At 36.6% G+C, this 20,386-nt stretch overlaps 1 protein-coding gene and 1 long non-coding RNA gene across 3 annotated transcripts in view; both read left to right on the top strand.

Annotated features, from left to right (window-relative positions):
• Positions 1-20,386, top strand: part of GRID2 (glutamate ionotropic receptor delta type subunit 2) — a 1,458,882-nt gene that overhangs the window by 356,181 nt on the left and 1,082,315 nt on the right. The gene's annotated exons all lie outside the window — the stretch shown is intronic.
• Positions 3,361-19,933, top strand: LOC134731630 (uncharacterized). The gene is made up of 2 exons (XR_010114066.1): positions 3,361-6,578; positions 6,625-19,933. It is a non-coding gene; the product is annotated as an uncharacterized lncRNA (long non-coding RNA).

The raw sequence follows: 20,386 nt of genomic DNA, 5'->3' as shown, positions 1-20,386 counted from the left end.
TTATTGTGTTGAATTGAGTGCTTTTTTTTTTAATTTTAATTGGGTGCTTTTTCATTGGATTTTTCCTGTTTAAAATAAATTGAGTTTCTTAGGTCTTCAGCTGATATTTTTCATCAAATTAAGTATAAAAAAAAATTTAGCATTAACTCTTCAAATGTTTTCGAACTTATTTTCTCTCTCCTTCCTCGAGGACTTCATTACGAGTATGTATGACTGCTTTATTGTCCCACAGATCTCAAAGTCTCTATTTTTTCCTTTCTATGCTTCAGTTCAATAGATTGGTCTGTCTTCAAGTTCACTCATTCTTTATTCTCTAGTATTCAATAGCTGTTAAGTCCACCCTATAACTTTCTTAATTTCAGATAATTTATTTTTACAATTTCAACTTTTATGGTTTTTATTTTATCTGATGAAATTTTCTATCTCTGTACCCATTTGTTTATTTATTATTACTATTTTTTATTTTAGATGGAGTCTTGCTCTGTCACCCAGGCTGGAGTGCAGTGGCACGATCTCAGCTCACTGCAACTTCTGCCTCCCAGGTTCAAGCAATTCTCTGCCTCAGCCTCCCAAGTAGCTGGGATTACAGGCACCTACCACCATGCCCAGCTAATTTTTGGTATTTTTAGTAGAGATGGGGTTTCACCATCTTGGCCAGGCTGGTCTTGAACTCTTGACCTCGTGAGCCACCCGCCTCGGCCTCCCAAAGTCCAAAAGTGCTAGGATTACAGGCGTCAGCCACTGCTCCCGGCCTGTGTTTATTTTTTACTGCAAATTCTCAAACACACATGTAATAGCTGTTTTATTGATTTTTTTCCTATTACTTTCAAAACCTGTGGTCCTCTCTATATCTGTTTGTATTGACTATTTTCTTTTTCTTATGGTCATATTTTTGCTTCTTCATATGTCTAGTATATTTTCTTTATAATTTATATCACACATTGTTGAGGCCATGTTGGTGAGCAGCCAGACTTATTTCCTCCTTTTAAAATGATTGGGTTTTGTTCTGACAAGTAGTTAACTTATTGGTCCAGCCATTTGATCTTTTGAGGCTTGGCTTTTACCTTGTTAGAGCACTATTACTATATAACTCTGCTTCTAAGTGTGGCACTTCTAGGGTCTCAATGCCTGGGGTATTCATCAAAGATTCCTGACTCAGGTTAATCAGAACTCCACTGTTCCTCAGCACTTTGGCTTTTGGAATAGCTATTTGGCTCACAGTCTCCAGTGGCTGTTGTCTGCCATGCCTATGGTTTCTGACTGAAATTGGCCAACAATTCAAAATTCAAAAATAATCACTATCCAAAAATTTCTCTTCAGAATTTTGGAGCTTTTTCTGTGACTAGTTCCCGCCTCTCTAATACCCTGTACATTAAATTTCAGCTGCCACAGGGACTCCAAACTCCAATCACTATTCTTCACTATTCTCTTTGCCCACTGAGAACCACCAGTCTCTGTTTGGGCTCCTTTTTTTTTTTGAGACAAGAGTCCTGCTCTGTCACCCAGGCTGGAGTGCAGAGGCGCGATCTTGGCTCACTGCAAGCTCTGCCTCCCAGGTTCATGCAATTCTCCGTCCTCAGCCTCCCAAGTAGCTGGGACTACAGGGGTCTGCCACCACGCCTGGCTAATTTTGTTTTTGTATTTTTAGTAAAGACAGGGTTTCACCATGTTAGCTAGGATGGTCTCAATCTCCTGACCTCGTGATCCACCTGCCTCAGCCTCCCAAAGTGCTGGGATCACAGGCATGAGCTACCACGTCTGGCCTGAGCTACCATTTTTTAAGTGGTGGTTTGGAAGCGTCCCCAGGTAGAAAGCCAAGCTCAAGTGGAGGTCACCTAATATGTTTCCCTTATTGAAAAAGAAAATACAGCCCTACACTATATGTTATTTAATGTCTGAGAAGAGTTTTATTTTATTGATTATCCATTTTCCTAATTATTCATGGAAGAAGGGTGAGTTTGATACTCAATATTTTGTCATAAATATAACTAGCCCTTTTTAAAATACTTTTTTTGTTTGAATCAGGATTTAAATCAGTTCATATGTTATGATGCATTGTCGTGTCGAGCCTCTTTTGTTGTTGTTGTTGTTGAGACAGAGTCTCACTCCTGTCACCCAGGTTGGAGTGCAGTGGCGCTATCTCCGCGCACTGCAAGCTCCGCCTCCCGGGTTCACGCCATTCTCCTGCCTCAGCCTCCCGAGTAGCTGGGAATACAGGTGCCCACCACAATGCCCGGCTAATTTTTTGTATTTTTTAGTAGAGACGGGGTTTCACCGTGTTAGCCAGGATGGTCTGGATCTCCTGACCTCATGATCTCCCCACCTCAGCCTCTCAAAGTGCTGGGATTACAGGCGTGAGCCACCGCACCCGGCCGAGCCTCTTTTAACCTATAAATTCCGTACGTTTCTTGGCTTTTTTATTTGTTGGTTTTATTTGTTTCTTTGTTTGTTCTTGAAGTTCATTGTTGATTCATATGGAGCATGTGAGAGGTGACAGCGTGCTGGCAGTCCTCACAGCCCTCGCTCGCTCTCAGCGCCTCCTCTGCCTGGGCTCCCACTTTGGCGGCACTTGAGGAGCCCTTCAGCCCACCGCTGGACTGTGGGAGCCCCTTTCTGGGCTGGCCAAGGCCAGATCCCGCTCCCTCAGCTTGCAGGGAGGTGTGGAGGGAGAGGCGCAAGCAGGAACCGGGCCTGCCTGCGGCGCTTGCAGGCCAGCTGGAGTTCCGGATGGGCGTGGGCTTGGCAGGCCCCTCACTCGGAGCAGCCGGCTGGCCCTGGCGGCCTGGGCAATGAGGGGCTTGGCACCCGGGCCAGCAGCTGCAGAGGGTGTACTGGGTCCCCCAGCAGTGCCAGCCCACCGGCGCTGCACTCGATTTCTCACCGGGCTGCCTTCCCGTGGGGCAGGGCTCAGGACCTGCAGCCCACCATGCCTGAGCCTCCCACCCGCTCCAGGGGCTCCTGTGCAGCCCAAGCCTCCCTGACGAGTGCCACCCCCTGCTCCACGGCACCCAGTCCCATCGACCACCCACGGGCTGAGGAGTGCCAGCACATGGCACAGGACTGGCAGGCAGCTCCACCTGCAGCCCCGGTGCGGGATCCACTGGGTGAAGCCAGCTGGGCTCCTGAGTCTGGTGGGGACGTGGAGAACCTTTATGTCTTGCTCAGGGATTGTAAACACACCAATCAGTACCCTGTGTCTAGCTCAAGGTTTGTAAACACACCAATCAACACCCTGCCTGTGTCTAGCTCAGGGTTTGTGAATGCACCAATCGACACTCTGTATCTAGCTGCTCTGGTGGGGCCTTGGAGAACCTTTGTGTCCCTACTCTGTATCTAACTGATCTGATGGGGACGTGGAGAACCTTTATGTCTAGCTCAGGGATTGTAAACGCACCAGTCAGAGCCCTGTCAAAACAGACCACTCGGCTCTACCAATCAGCAGGACGTGAGTGGAGCCAGATAAGAAAATAAAAGCAGGCTGCCGGAGCCAGCAGTGGCAACCCGCTCGGGTCCCCTTCCACACCGTGGAAGCTTTGTTCTTTCGTTCTTTGCGATAAATCTTGCTACTGCTCACTCTTTGGGTGCACGCTGCCTTAAGAGCTGTAACACTCACCGCGAAGGTCTGCAGCTTCACTCCTGAAGCCGGCGAGACCACGAGCCCACCAGGAGGAACGAACAACTCCAGACGCGGTGCCTTAAGAGCTGTAACACTCACCGCAAAGGTCTGCAGCTTCACTCCTAAAGCCAGCGAGACCACGAGCCCACCAGAAGTAAGAAACTCCGAACATCAGAAGGAACAAACTCCAGACGCGCCACCTTAAGAGCTGTAACACTCACCGCGAGTGTTCGCAGCTTCATTCTTGAAGTCAGTGAGACCAAGAACCCACCAATTCCAGACACACGTGGACTTAATTTAAGCTCCAAGACATTGTCATGTCCTCTGTAAGATAAGATCCCCATATTCCCTACATATTTTTCACAAAATTTTCATTATACATTTATGTATAATGAGATGTTACATTTTCTTAGTAGTAAAGCAGTTCCTCAAAAAAAAAGTACCATGTGATTCAGCAATTTCACTTCTGGCTATACAGCCAATATAAGTGAAATCATGGCCTCAAATAGTTGCTTATACACCTGTGTTCAGAGCAGCACTATTCTCAATAACCAAAAGGTAGAAGCAACCCCAATATCAATCAGCAGATGACTGGACAAGCAAAATGTGGTATATGCATATAATGCAATATTATCCAGCTTAAAAAGTGAGGAAATTCTGACACATGCTAAAATACGAATTAATCTTGAAGACATTATGCTAAATAAAATCACAGAAAGACAAATATTACACGTTTCTACTTATGTGAGGTACCTAAATTGTACAAATTCATAGAGACAAAACAGATTGGTGGCTGCCAGGGGTTGGGAAGAGAGGAGGTTGGGGAAATAATGTTTAATGGGTACAGTTTCAGTAGGGGAAGATGGAATAGTTCTGAAGATGGATGGTGGTGGTGATTACACACAGTGTGAATGTACTTAATTCCACAATGCTGTACACTTAGAAATGGATTAAAGAGCAAATTTTAAGTTATATGTATTTTACCACATAAAAAAGAGATTAAAAAATAGTTCAGTAAGTTCTTGGCTAGTAAGTTAAACAAAAGATCAGAGGAATAAAACAACTTGGCAGGAACCTTATGAAAAGGATTCTGCTACTGAAATGGTTAAATTTAATAACTCTTAGGTGGTAAGAAAATGACCCTGTGTCTATGTATTAATTCTTATTACTGATATATCCACTGGCCTCTTTCTCATTTCTCCTTGCATGTGAAAAAAGTTTTTCTAATCCATGCCCCAAATTGAACTCTTGATCTCTTTTATAAAACACCACAAAAAGTTGTTCTTGCTGCATTACATTCAGTCTCAGTGAGTGACAACTCCATCATTCTGACTGATCATGCCAAAATGTTGGAGGCATCTCAGTTTCCCCTTTCTCTCCCATGATATATCCAGTCGTACAAGAAAATTTACAGATTCTATTTTCTAAATTATCCAGGATTCGATCACTTCTACCCTGTTCCAAAATGACTTCCTTTCTAGGTGGCAAGCTTTTATTTGTTTGTTTGTTTGTTTAATAGCTTTCTACCTGATTTCATTATTTTCTTCCTTGGTGAAAGGCTTTTTTCACTACATCATCCAGGGAAGTTATGTTACATAAATCAGATCATGTTCCTTCACTACTGAAACTTCAGTTGATTCCCTTTCTACTTTTAGTAAAATCCAGTCATTCCTTAGTCACTCCACCCATGCCACATTGACCTCATTTTATTCAAATAAACCAAGTACCTTACTACCTCAGGAGCTTTGCACTCATGTCCTATAACTGTTTGCCCTCAAATATGAGTTTCATGACTAATTTGCTTACTTTCTTTAGATCTTTATTCAAATTTTACCTTTTTAATGATGTCTTCACTGAATATTTTTTATTGCAATTTCCTCCCCCTGTATATCTATCAGTCTTCTCTGCTGTACTTTTCTTAGTAATATTTATTAGCATCTCACATACTATGTTACTTCTGTATTTTATTTATTGGTACTCCCATACTCAGTTATAAATTTGATAAGGGTAGGATTTTTTCTCTGATGTCTAAAACAATTCATAACATGTAGTAAACCACCCAACATTTTTTAAGTTAAATGAATAACATATCTTTACTTTATGACTAAGGAGTATGTTAATGGCCTAATGGGTAAAATTTCATAGAAGCAAGAAATCTCACTCAAAGTCTGAAGTAATTCAATACGTTAGTCACTGGTGTCTGCTACTTGGGAATGGAAAAAAGATTAGTGTGGGTCAGGTAGCACAGTCTATTGCATTTGGAATTAGCTCTGCAAGATCCCATGTAGTTTGTGTTACTTTTTTAAAAATAAATTGATGAGCACCTTAAAAAAAACTTAGATTCAGGGACCAATACTGATAATATATGTTTTGATGACAGTATTAAAAATAAATGAGTTATCAGAGAGTGTAAGCATTTATGAAACACTTGCTATGTATCGGATACTCTCCTGGGCCCTTTAGACATCATTTTCACATGCTATTTTATTCAGTTCTAATCAGTATACCACAAAGTGTGTATTTCTATTGGCATATTTTCAAATGTGAAACTTGAGGATTATAGAATAAGAATCATTTGTCAAATCCCATAAAATGAGTATCTTGTAGAGTTGACATACCTTGTGTCATCTCTCTGACTGTAAATAGCTTTTTTTTTTTTATCCTCCCAGTATCTTATAGTAGAGAACATGTGTCCCCTGGAAATTAATTAAATATTAGCAGAAATAAATGTGATCAATTTTAAATGTAGCTTCAATTCCTAAACATCTGTTTTCAGAACTCTTCTCTGTTAAACCATGGAAAGATCTATTTCCTTCTTTTCATAAGTCTTCGGTCAAGCCGTGAAAACTAAAATCAATGTACTGATTCAACCAGTATGGTCTTTTTAAGTTTTATTGGATTTTTGTTTGTCTTTAGTTCTTTTATTTTTTGCAGTTTTAATCTGTGCACAGAGAACATCTTTGTAGCTTGTAAATACACATCAGACACACCCTGCTGTTCCCCAGAAGTCTATTCCTTGTTGCTGTTAATAGCAGAGCAGCATTTTTTTCTTAGTCACCATTTCTTCCTGCATACAGAACCATTACCCTCTGTCTACTTCTATCACCCTGAAATCTTCTATCTTACTTTTCAGATCTTTTTTGCTATACCTCTTTCAAGAAATCAGGTATTAAAAATAAATAATTATTATCTGATATTCAACCTATTTTTAACACCTCATTTATTTTTGATACTTGATTTTTTGAAAAAGCATAACATTAAGGAAGTAAGGTATCTTAATATAAATCTTTCACAACTGAATAGGTTCATTTTTATAAACTAGCACTTGTTTTTCATTTTATACTATACTCAATTTATTTAGATCTGTTAATTGCCTCTGAATAGTATGTGAAAACTGTCATCATTCAGCTTGGGAAAAATATCCTCATAATGAAGTTATTTACAGCTATGTCTGCCATTAGTGTCATTAGTGCCACTAATAGAAAATAAGAAAATTGGAATGGCAAAGGTTAGACATATAATTGATTTCTTTCTTCTGATACTTAATTGCAAGTGCTAAAACTTCCTAGATGTTAAATTGACTGAAAAAAAAAAAAAAATGATAGAAGCAGATGTATGTTGCAGGGGTAGAGGGTTCACTGTATTTGATATTTATATAGCCCTGTGAGTGACTCAATTCAACTTTCCTGGCTTAGGGGAAAAGGGTTAATGTTTGACCTGACCGGTGAGTCCCAATGATAAGAGGTCAGGAAGAACTCTTTACTGGGGATTTAGGAGGTTATAGAATAATGAAGGATGCAGCTATGAGTCCAGCAAATTGTGAATGTAAACAGAGGGCATTTTAGGGAAATTATTTAGTGTAAGTTTTTCTACCATGGTGGATGCGATATGAAATAGACGCAAGACAAATCCTAATCCAAAATTTACCTTAAAATAAATATATAGCTATAACTTACATTAAAGAATCTAACAACTTAATTTTACCATTCACACATTTAATAAGTATACATTCAGAAATGTACTTTTCAGTGAACTGTAGGAATACAAATGTGAATCAAATTAGTCAAGGATTAGGCCCTGAAAATTGAATTATCACATGTTAAGTGTGCACAAATATTTAAGCACAAAGTAGAAAATGATATATTTTTAAAAGAGGTCTCCCCCAAAAACAAGCAGTAAAAGAAAGGGGATAATTTTTATCAGTTGCGGAAGCTTTAGGGAGAAGTAGCAACTAAACTGAATCTTGAACAGTTTGATAAAGGCAACTAAGTAGATGAACAGCATAAAGAATAATGAAAACAACAAATTCATTGTTATTTTAGAACAATAATCACAGGGTCAGAGCTGTATTCATGGAAAAATACATGACAAGGGAGAACCCTTAGGTAAAGTCACTAATGAAAATGCAGTTTAATCGAGACGTGAGGAATGGCAAGTGTACAAGGCATATGCATTTGCAGCACAAAGAGAATCACAAAAGAAAATGAGATTTCTGTCCCAGAGATACTTAGGTGGCAATTTCTGTGCCAGAATTACTTAGGTGATTGGAAATGTAAAGCATGAACTCAAATCTGAAGGTAGCTGTCCAAGAGTCAAGAGTTACTGATTTTGCTGAGAAAACAATATAGAAAGAAAAATAAGATTAAAGTAATTTTCTTAAGAAATACCTACATTTAAAGAATAAGAGAAAGAGGTTAGAGCATGAAGAGTAATCGGAAACAATCCAGGAGAGAATAGTACCACAGAAACCTTTAAAAATAATTTCAAATAAAAGGAGTACTGATACTGTACATTAAGATTGGTTGCAGCTTACAAAAGCTACATATTCTATATATGGATTTATATGAGGCTATAGAAAAGATAAAACTACAGGGACAGGGAACACATCAGTGATTGCCAGCGACTGTGGGTGAGGGTAATTACTGAAGACAAAGGGAAAGCATAAGGCAATTTTTTGAATTGATGACTGTTCTTATCAATATTGTGGCTGTAGATCATGAACCGATGCATTGTTCAAAACCCATAGAACTGTACACAACAAAGAGTGACTTTACCAATTGTAAATTTAAAAAAAAAAAAACAAAAAGAGAGAAACAATAGAGTCATTGGTTTGCTGACTTAAAAATGTATATTCAGAATGTGGAAGATGAAGGGTATATGGTAAAGAAATGGAAGCCATATGAATTCTGTTTTCAAAACGTTTCCCAGTTAAGAAGAAAAAAAAAAAGACGGTAGCTTCAGGACATACCTCAGTTGATTAAAGAAAGGTTATTTAAAGAGAGGAAACTTGGAGATGTCTTTCATAGAGGTTAAAAAAGAACATACATATTCAAAGGAGAGTAAATAATTAATAAAGAAAATCTTTGAGGCCATTGGAGGTAATGGAAAGACAGCAAGAGTCTTTTTTTAAATATACTTACAAGAGGGCAAAAGGAGTGGAGAATGAATATAGATAGAATCATTCTAAGGGATCATCACTTCAACATGAATCTTGTTAAAAGGTTGTTCACTGGAATTTGAGATGGAACTATAGCAAAATCTTGTTTAGCCGGGTCCAATGTACCTTTCTTATTAATAAAGTCCAAATATTCAGGTTTCTTAACCTCCCAAATGCCCTGCCCTCTTATGAGTCCCAAAGTGCAAGTGTTGATTGGTCTAAACCAATGGCTCTCAGTGTATGGTCCCTAGACCAGCAACAGCACCATCACCTGGGGATTTGGTAAGCCCAGAGATCTGTGATTTTAAAAAGCCCTTGATGTGATTTTGATCTACCGTAAGCTTTAAGAACTACTGGTCTAAGCCTAAAAGTATACTTCCATTTCATCTCTTTATGATTACACATGAGTATAGCATTCAAACCCAGCCAAGGAAAAAAACTGGGAAGATTGCTCTTTGTTATTGGTGAACGATTTCTTTCTGACAAGAGACACCCAGGGGTAATTAGCCTTTTCTGCTTTTGGATGATTTGTCGTATGTGGATGTGATATTAAAACCGCAGTGCGCGCGCACACACACACACACACACACTCACCTTGGGGAGGAAACATAAACATAAAAGCCGATATGTTGCATATGGTAGAATGAAAACTTGGAAGGCACCTGGGTTCTTGATGACATCCTTATATCACTAAAATTTAGTAAACTTAAAACTATCTATATCTGGTAAATTACTAGTAAGTTAATAAATGATCTCATTGTTTAAGCCACTATTAATTGTGGCATCTTATGCTTGCAGCCACAGGCATCAAAACTGATATGAAAAATAACAAGTTGGTTCTGTTACATTCTCCAGCATCTTCCTTCCTATAAAAATATTCTAGTTAATAGGCTGGGCGCGGTGGCTCACACCTGTAATCCCAGCACTTTGGGAGGCTGAGGTGGGCGGATCACGAGGTCAAGAGATCAAGACCATCCTGGCTAACACGGTGAAACCTCACCTCTACTAAAAATACCAAAACTTGGCTGGGCGTAGTTGTGGGCCCCTGTAGTCCCAGCTACTCAGGAGGCTGAGGCAGGAGAATCTCATGAACCCAGAAGGCGGAGCTTGCAGTGAGCGGAGATTGTGCCCCTGCACTCCAACCTGGGCGAAAGAGTGAGACTCCATCTCAAAAAAAAAAAAAAAAAAAAAAGTATAAATTTTGTATGCCTTTATCAATAAATGTTTTAATCAACAAATATGAGAGTATCGGCATCATCTTTGCCTAGACAGAAGTGCACAATCTGAAACCAGATATCAAGATATTTATCAAGTCATTATTATCATGAGAAGTGGTGTTTTTGGCAAACATAGCAGCCTAATTCCACAAGTATATTAACATTAGGATTTAATTTACCTGGAATACAAAAGCAATAAAAAAAGAAGGAAAATGAGGATGATGAAGAAAATATACTTAAATTTTTATAATCCTTGAATAATGATGAATATGAATTTCATTATATAGTTATCTTAGTTTTTGTATACTTAAATTATTTTATATTAAAATTAAAAAATACGTCAAAGCAAAACAAAGATTAAAAAAGGATCGAAAAATACAAATGCATGAAAACAAATTTAGCTATTTTATTATAAGACAAATGTTATTTAAAGCAAAAATAAATTCAGTTACATAATAAAATAATCTTTCATAATTAAAATGTATACATATAGAAGCAATAGTTAAAACATATACAACAAATGCTGATATGATTATAAGGAGAAATCAAGAGATTTGCATCATTGGAAGATTTTTAACATATCTCTTTAAAAAATGATCAAAAACACAATTAGGCTGTGATTAACTTAGCCAAAAATATTACTTCAAATAAATAGATTTGTAGAGTATAATGCAGTCAGTGGATAAAATAAATTCTTTTAAAATAAATATAAAAGGTTTAGAAAATTTGATGTACTACCAAGTAAATAAAGTAGCATACCATTACGTAAATTTTAAAAATATGAAAAACAATCATATACAATTTATACTATCATATATAAAAGTATAATATTTGTGTTAAAAATTGGGAATGAAAATTTTAATATCTAATTTCAGAGTTGGGTTGTTTGAAGTGCTTGAAATGCAGAGTGGTTATCCTTGGTTACACAGGGGGCCAGTGGGAAAAATAGTGGTAAAACTCACATTTGATTTATTGGATATTTTTTACTATTAGTTAAACATAATTTTACTATAATGGAAGTAAGGTTGCACAATGTAATTTTATTACTTCAATATACCTACAGTTATTTACAGTAAGTATAAATTTCTGTAAATGAGAATGTGACATTCTCTTTCTCCTCTGCCTCTCATTTCTTGTTCTCTTTCCTAACAAGAACATTGTGTTAAGATTATTTTAAATTTAATGGGTCTGTATTTGTGAATTACAATGGTCAAATTGTATTACAAACAGGCAGAAAGTAATTCCAGTTATTCGTATTTAGAGAAAACTTTTTCATGAACAGAGTTAAAATTGTGAGCCAGGATTTAACTACTAATGTCTGTGAACAAGACCTGTATATTGCCACACATTCCCTGAAGGTATTTCTAAAGCAGTTTTATCTACTCTAAAGTAGGTGACATATATAATGAAGCCAGGGAAAAGGATAACCTAATGTTTGTGGTTGTCAGATGATTTTTAGATTTATGAAATATCCCAAATCAAGCACTTTATATTTTTAATATGTATCAGAAGAAAATTCTTGGATTTATCTTCTGTGCTAATTTATATTGAGTCTTGCAATATTTTATTTAGAATGATAGTGTCTGACATGAATGTCTTCAGCTTTCTAATTACTACTAATACTCTCAAAGTGAATGTAGTTAAATCCAATTATATATCTAGTTACTGAAATATCAATAATAAACCATATAATGCTTATTTCCTTTGTTAACTGGTAAATTTATTTTACTAAAGCTTACTTGAGGCAGCTATTAAATAGATTAATGAATCATAATTGTTAAAATTTAATTTTTCAAATCTAAATATTTTATCATTATAGAAATGTTCTACTTTTGTCATGTGTCTACTCTGTGAAAACATTGTTCTAAACTGTATAGTAGCTAGAGAGGAGAGGGATTGAGAAATCAGTGGTAAAGATGCATAAGATAGTCTTGATGCTCTTAGGAATTGCCTGTGCCCAGCTGAGGGAGACAGGTAAATACAAGTGAAAGATGCTCCAATAAAAAATATAGTAGAGAAATGGGGTTTACTTCCTGGAAGAATCAGGGAAGGATGAAGTGACATTTGTGCTGGAATCCTGACAGATGAGTGAGAACTCATCAGGAAAAAGGGAAGTGGCATATTACAGATAAGTTAAAAAAATAGTTTTAGAAAACTTAATCTTGTATGAGCTGTTAACATGCCTAGAAATTTAAACGGATATAATACTTTCATAGTAATGAATTTTTAACTATCTGCACATATTTGCATAGAGTTCACTGATTTTATTAAATGACAGTACACTCATATGATGTGGATAAATACAAATACATGACCATATAATTTTAGTATCCAAGATGTTGCCAACCCTAAATGATGGGAGTGAGGATGCAGAATTCCCTCAGCTTAGAATCTCTCATCTTTATATTCTCTACCTGTTCTATCATCCTGATTTAGGCAGTCCTTGGAACTATAGTCTCTATTCAACACATTTTTGAAAATACTATTCTATTTTCAAAACAGTCCAACCCCTTCAGTAAACTGAGTATTATTTTGCATGATATGCCACAAAATTTTAAGAAAATTTGAATCACATTTTCTTTACTCTCAGTTTAATGTTACTTTCAGTGCTTCTTGCTGCATCAATGTTATCTTATAGTAATTAGAACTAAATAGGTATAAAAAAATCAATTTACATTCTGGAGAAAAAAGAAGCTAAATGACTCTCTCTGTAAAGTTTTCCTTTCATCTTGGTGAAGTCCCTTCATTCATTGCTTAAAGATTAAGTTTTAACACTAAGATTAACATTCTAACCCATTTAGTTAGTTGGAGGGAATTTCATTCCTGCTTAAATTCAAGTATTTAAAGCCTCAAACTACTTAAAATTAAATTGGCCCCGTAGAGAAAGCACATCACCATAAGTATTACTTAAAGATGTTATCAACATTCAGGAATATATCTTAATTGGTAATGACGAAAAATAATAATAAAATTTTAAATGCTATTTCTGTTATGTGGGAATTTTCTAGTTTTTTGGATGTTACAATTAAATATCCTTGCTTAGTAGACATTTTTATATATCTCCAATGTTCTCAAATGTCAGGTCTATCATGTTTCAAAGGCAGTCTCCTGGGTTGTGTTGCCTTGACAACAAATCTTGGTTTTGTTGTTCTTGTTAAGTTGAATTCTTGGATTCTGAGAATTTAATAAAACTCTTGCTGGATTCAAATCAATGACCTTTCTCAGAGCCGTAAAAACAACTGATCATTCACTAAACCATTCATCAAGTTAAGATAAATATACCTGTTAATATTTGTGCTCCTACTCAGTTTGGATACAAGTCAAAATAATTTGACAAATATTATTTTTATCATTATTTTATAAGAATTAGTAATTTACTTAAAAAATTAGCAATGTTATTTCTAAGGGATACTAATTTGAAAGAGGACTTGTCTTTCAAAGGATTTTATATTCAGAAATGAGTAGACTACTTTAAATTAAAAAGTAGATCAGACATTTAATATCTAGAGTTTTTCAAAAAGGATGGGTTTCAACAATTTTATAAAGTTTGAACCTGTTAAGCTAGGTTTTAAATTATTTGAATGTTTTTTGAAATTTCCTTCTCTGTCTTGTCATTATGAGTTAGATTTTGTTCCACTTTTATTTATTTCACATAAGGCTGATATTTCACAAACTTCAAATAAGTCATAAATTAACTATAGCATCATTTGCAAATCTTCCATCTTTCTGGGGTTACCATGCCTTTTGAGATTTAAGCAAAATTGAACCAAACATTCATTGATTTTTCACAAGATACAGATTTTTTTTTTTTCCAGGAAACAGGCCTGTGTACTTGCAATTGCTCTTCTAGTCATTTCTTATGCAAACCTGTTCTTTTTGAAGCACGTCAACTCAATGAAGATAGTGTTGACTGTAATTCTTAGCAGAAATATATAATATATATACACAGATAACCTGTATATATCTATATAAGTAGATATATAGATTGGAAATATTGCAGATTTGATTCCATACCACCACAATAAAGTAACTATTGCAATAAAGCAAATCACACACATTTTTAGCCTCCAAGTGAAAATAACACGTTTATATGATACTGTAGTCTATTAAGTATGCACTAGCATTATGTCTAAATAAAATGTAGACATATTATTTAAAAATACCTTATTGGGGCCGGGCATGGTGGCTCACACCTGTAATCCCAGCACTTGGGGAGGCCGAGGCGGGCGGATCATGAGGTCAGGAGATCGAGACCATCCTGGCTAACACGGTGAAACCCCCTCTCTACTGAAAATACAAAAAATTAGCTGGGCGTTGTGGCGCACATCTATAATCGCAGCTACTGGGGAGGCTGATGCAGAAGAATCACTTGAACCCAGGAGGCGGAGCTTGCAGTGAGCCGAGATTGCGCCACTACACTCCAGCCTGGGTGACAAAGCAAGACTCCCTCTCAAAAAAAAACCTTATTGCTAAAAAAAAAAAAAAAAAAAAAAAAAAAAAATGCTAATGATCATGTGAACTTTCAGTAAGTCAGAATCTTTTTGCTGATGGAGGGTCATGCCTCGATGTTGATAGCTGCTGACTGATCACAGTGGTAGTTGCTGAAGGTTGAGGAGGCTGTGGCCATTTTTAAAAATGAGATAGCCATGATGTTTGCCACATTGGTTGACTCTTCTTTATCTTCTTTTTTTTTTTTTTTTTTTTTTGAGATGGAGTTTTGCTCTTGTTGCTCAGGCTCGAGTGCAGTGGTATGATCTTGGCTCACCGCAACCTCCGCCTCCTGGGTTTAAGCGATTCTCCTGCCTTAGCCTCCTGAGTAGCTGGGATGACAGGCACCTGCCACCATGCCCAGCTAATTTTGATTTTTTTAGTAGTAACAGGGTTTCACCATGTTGGCCAGGCTGGTCTCGAACTCCCAACCTCAGGTAATCTGCCCTCCTCGACCTCCCAAAGTACTGGGATTACAGGTGTGAGCCACCATGCCCGGCCAACTCTTCTTTCACAAAATATTTCTCTGTAGCATATAATGCTGTTTGATAGAACTTTACCCACAGTAAACCCTTCAAAATTACAGTCCTTCTCTTAAACTCTGCAGCTGCTTTATCAACCATATTTATGGAGTATTCTAAATTCTTTGTTGTCATTTAAACAGTATTCTCAACATCTTTACCAAAAATAGATTCCACATCAAAGAACCATTTTGTTTCCTTTTTTTGTCATTGAATGTAGTGGCAAAAATCACAATTCTGCACCAACGTACTCAGTCACATCTTGAGGGTTCACTTCTAATTTTAGTTCTCTTGCTGTTTCCATCACATCTGCAGTTACTTCCTCCACTGAAGTCTTAAGCCTCCCAAAGTCATCCATGTGGATTGGAATAAACTTCCTCCAAACTCCTTTTAATGTTGATATTTTGACCTCTTCCCATGAACCGTTAATGTTCTTAATGGTATCTAGAATGGTGAAAGCTTTCTAGAAGGTTTTCAGTGTATTTTGCCAAGGTCTATCAAAGAAATCACCATTTATGGCAGTTATAGCCTTACAAAGTGTATTTATTAAATAATAAGACTTGAAAGTTGAAATTACTCTGATTCATGTGCTGCATAATGGGTGTTTTGTTAGAAAGTACACAAATAAGGAGATTTACAAATCCCCTTGTACGTCTCTATAAGAGTTCTAGGGTGATCAAGACCGGTATCAATGAGCACTAATATTTTGTTGTATGAGCACTACATCTCAACAGTGGGCTTCAAATATTTAATAAACCATTGCTGAAAACAGACGTGCTGTCATCCAGGCTTTGTTGTTCTATTTATAGGCAAAATATTTAGCATAATTCTTAAGAGCTAGGATTTTCAAAATGGTAAATGAGCTTTGACACCAACTTAAATTTATGTTTCCCCCTGAAAAGGAAGTGAGCCTGTCCTTTTACGGCAGGCACTGACTTCTCCTCTCTAGCTATGAAAGTCCTAGATGGCGTCTTCTTCCAATATAAGGCTGTTTTATCTGCATTTAGAATCTGTTATTTAATGTATCCACCTTCATCTATGATCTTAGCTAGCTATTCTAAATCAGGGGTCCCCAACCACGGGGCCAGTTAGGAACTGGGCCACACAGCAGAAGGTGACTTGTGAGCAAGCATTACCATCTGAGCCCAGCCTCCTGTCACATCACCAGCGTCATTAGATTCTCATAAAAGTTTGAATCCTATCGTGTGAACTGCGCATGCAAAGGAGCTAGGTTAAGCACTCCTTATGAAAATCCAATTAACTCATGATGATCAGAGGTAAAACAGTTTCATTTCAAAACCATCCCCACCCCCATCTTTAGAAACATTGTCTTCCAGGAAACCAGTCTCTGGTGCCAAAAATATTGGGGGTGGCTGTTCTATACAGATAACTTGCTGCAGCTTCTACGGGAGCATGTGCTGTTTCACCTTGTACCTTCATTTTGTGGAGATAGCTTCTTTCGCTAAACTTCATGAACCAACCTCTGTTAGCTTCCAACTTTTCTTCTGTAGCTTCCTTCCCTCACTCAGCCTTCATGTAACTGAAGAGAGTTAGGGCCTTACTCTGGGTTAGGCTTTGGCTTAAGGGACTGTTGTGACTGGTTTGATCTTCAGTGATGTTCCAGATCACTGAAACTTTCTCTACATCAGCAATAAGGCTCTTTTACTTTCTTACTGTTCATATGTTTACTGGAGTCGCCCTTTAAAAAATTTTTTTAAGCTTTTCCTTTGCATTCACAGCATACTTAATAGGCACCTGAGGCCTAGTTTTGGCCTCTCTCTGATTTCAACGTGCCTTCCTTTCTAAGCTTAATCATTTCTAGCTTTCAACTGAAAGTAAAAAAAAAAAAAAAAGTGTATGACTCTTCAGTTGAACACTTAGAGGCCATTGTAGGGTTATCAATTGGCCTAGTTTCCATATTGTTGTGTCCTAAGTAATAGAGAAGCCTGAGGAGAGGGAGAGAGACATGGGAACAAGTGGTAGGTGGAGCTGTCAGGACACAAACAACATTTATTGTCTAAGCTTGCTGTCTTATATGAGTGTGGTTCAAGTTGCCCTAAAACAATTACAATAGTAACATCAAGATCACTGAACACAGATCACCATAACAGATATAAAGCAGTAAAAATTTGGAAATATCTAAAGAGTTACCAAAACGTGACACAGTCATGAAGTGATCACATGCTGTTGGAAAAATGGTGCCAATAGATTTACTTGATGCAGTGTTGCCACAACATTTAGTTTGCAAAAAAAAAATATCCGTGGCATGTAGTAAAGCAAAGTGCAATCAGACAAACTATGCCTGTATATAAAAATTCAGTGATCTATATCCTGAAAACTGATGCACTTTATTAAGCTATGCACCCCAAGAAAAATTCAATAAAAATGAATTTATATTTCTTAGTATCCTCATTTTAACGTGTTCTTAACTGGCTTTATTCAATTAAAAAAGAAAAAACCTTAGTTTGTTGATTTAGTTATATTCTTCCAAATCATGGAGCTAATACATAGCTTAGTTTTATTTTTATTGTGTTTTAGCCTTGTCTGGAAACAAAAATAGTTGGAATGAGAGTTAGTTTAGAATGATGACAAGAGAGCAAAATACATTCCAAAAATTTTCAAATAATTTCCAAATCATTGGATTCTAAATTATCACCTGGCCTTATTCTCTTCTGCCTGAAGGAACTAGTCTTCATTATTTCTTCCCATTAGGGTGGAGATAATTGGTGTCAGCAAAGTGAACTATCAACCATATCCCCTCCTTATTCTTCTAAGGTCTGATTAATTAGTCCTGAGAAGAAATAATATTTAAAGTTTTCACAGGATATTTTTATTTTATATTTTATATTGTATCCAAAAATTATGGTACTTTTCTGAACCTTTTCATACATTCCTTTATATGTAACTTTGCAGACTTTTGCTACTTTATGATGAAGAGACTCCAGAGGAAACAAATAACACAAGCAGATAATCAATGAGAATTGAATGAAAGGACTGTTTACACACTAGTGAGCAAGGGGAACCTTAGGGCCAGCACAGTGGGAGACTTTACTGTCCCTAAACTTAAGGAGCAGAAGCCATGGGATGGAATCTGAAAGGAGTGATGGCATTGGTCAGATGTATACAAGCAGAGCTAAGTGGTTGTGCTCATTGTGCTGTATCCAGTAATCACTGATACTCTCTTTGCCCTGAATCAATATATTTCAAAGAGGATACACTGACATTTTAAAGTAAATGTAATATCTCAAAATCTCTGGGCTGGGGCCCAAAATCTTGACTTTAATAATCCACATAGATGTGTTTTGCAGAAGAAGACCGTGTTTGGAAAACTGCAGTCATCCTGGGAAACTTTTTATTCTAAGATCTTTTTGGTTCCCATCATCACACATACCAATGCCATGAGTCATTATTGCTATAAAAGTATCACTTTCCAAGGTTCCTGAGTTTACCACCCTCATGTACTTACAGGGTTTTTATAACGATTATATTTTGAGGCAAATGGTATTTGTTCCTCAACAAACACATTTATTATATAGAATTTTATGGAAATACTGCTTCTCTGTTTTAATAGTTTAAAATCTTTTGTGAGATGGGAAAGAACTGTTGTTTCATTTTATTATAATGAAAATAAATTAGAGACAAAAAGCCACCCAAAATTTCCTTTAACTTGTAAATACTGGTTACTATTCCAATTTTAATATATTAGAGCCCCCTACCAACATTTCTGAAGCAAAATTAATCTATTGAAATTAAGATCCCTTTTTCTCCCAATGAAGTTAAAAACTAACAATATGTAAGAAACAAATTAGACCAATGAGTTCAAGGATTTGAGTGTAAGGAATGACTTCTGTTTAAGTTCTATTTTGTTGGCTTTGGAATATTTCTGCTACAAATACTACACTGTAGCACCTTGTTATTTTAATATATGTCTTTGTTATCAAAAAATTAGGCATTATAAAATGTATTTTATCTTTTATATAGTCCATTTCACAAAATAGCCATAATGTTCTTTCAAGTAAGGATTATGGGAAATTAAATGCTCTTATGTTTAAAATAGATATTTATATCCTCTGTATCATTTATTAACTTATCAGAATCATTTTCCACTTTAAGATCCAAAGTATACTTAATAATTAATAATATAGCTTTTGCCATGCTTTTTTTAAACCTTAGTCAAAATATAGTAACTTAGATTTTTTAATATGTTACTACAGTTTTAAACCAGTATTGGGAATGCTTTGATATTGTAATGTCTACAATATATTTGGGGTAAAGTGTTGAGAGAAATTAGAAGATGGAATTTTGGTATTTTGGAACTAGACTGTGTGGCCAAGCATATAGAAATGCAGAATGTTGCCAGACACAGTGGCTCACACCTGCAGTCTCAGCACTTTGGGAGGCAGAGGTGGGTGGATCACTTGAGGTCAGGAGTTCCAGACCAGCCTGGCCAACATGGTGAAACCCCATCTCTACTAAAAATACAAAAATTAGCCGGGCATGGTGGTGCATGCCTATAATCCCAGCTACTCGGGAGGCTGGGGCAAGAGAATTTCTTGAGTCCCGGGGGCAGAGGTGGCAGTGAGCTGAGATCATGCCATTGTACTCCAGCCTGCGCGATAAAGCGAAACTGTCTCAAAAAAAAAAAGGAAAGAAAGCAATGCAGAATGTGGTACAGAAATATATACAATATATTACATTTAAAAATCTATAGTAATGCAGTTCCTTCTTTTTCTAAATTTAAATCTTTTCCCTCTTATGCTTATATAATTTTTAATAGACTTCAAAATGGAAACAACATTCAAGTCATCTCAAATGTGAATGTGGAGAAACTCATCCAGTGACCTTTCCTGATTTATATTTCTGTCCTTGATTTTATAAATCAACTTGAAAATTATAATATTTCTTAACTGTTACCCCAAATCTTAGAACCGTAGTGATTTCTAAGTTAAAAATCCTGTAGACATATTCTCATGCACTCTATATATACATTTCATTTGTGCACTTTTGCATCTGTTTTTCCAATTTTCCACTTTGTTGGGAAATGGTTTACACACTAAAAATAATGTTTGAACAAAAATATTTTCTCACATAATAACTTGTTATTGCT

The sequence above is a fragment of the Symphalangus syndactylus genome, chromosome 10, assembly GCF_028878055.3.
Source record: "Symphalangus syndactylus isolate Jambi chromosome 10, NHGRI_mSymSyn1-v2.1_pri, whole genome shotgun sequence".
Lineage (NCBI taxonomy): Eukaryota > Metazoa > Chordata > Mammalia > Primates > Hylobatidae > Symphalangus > Symphalangus syndactylus.
The sequence above is the reverse complement of the archived record's forward strand: the minus strand, read 5'-3'. Positions and strand labels throughout refer to the sequence as shown.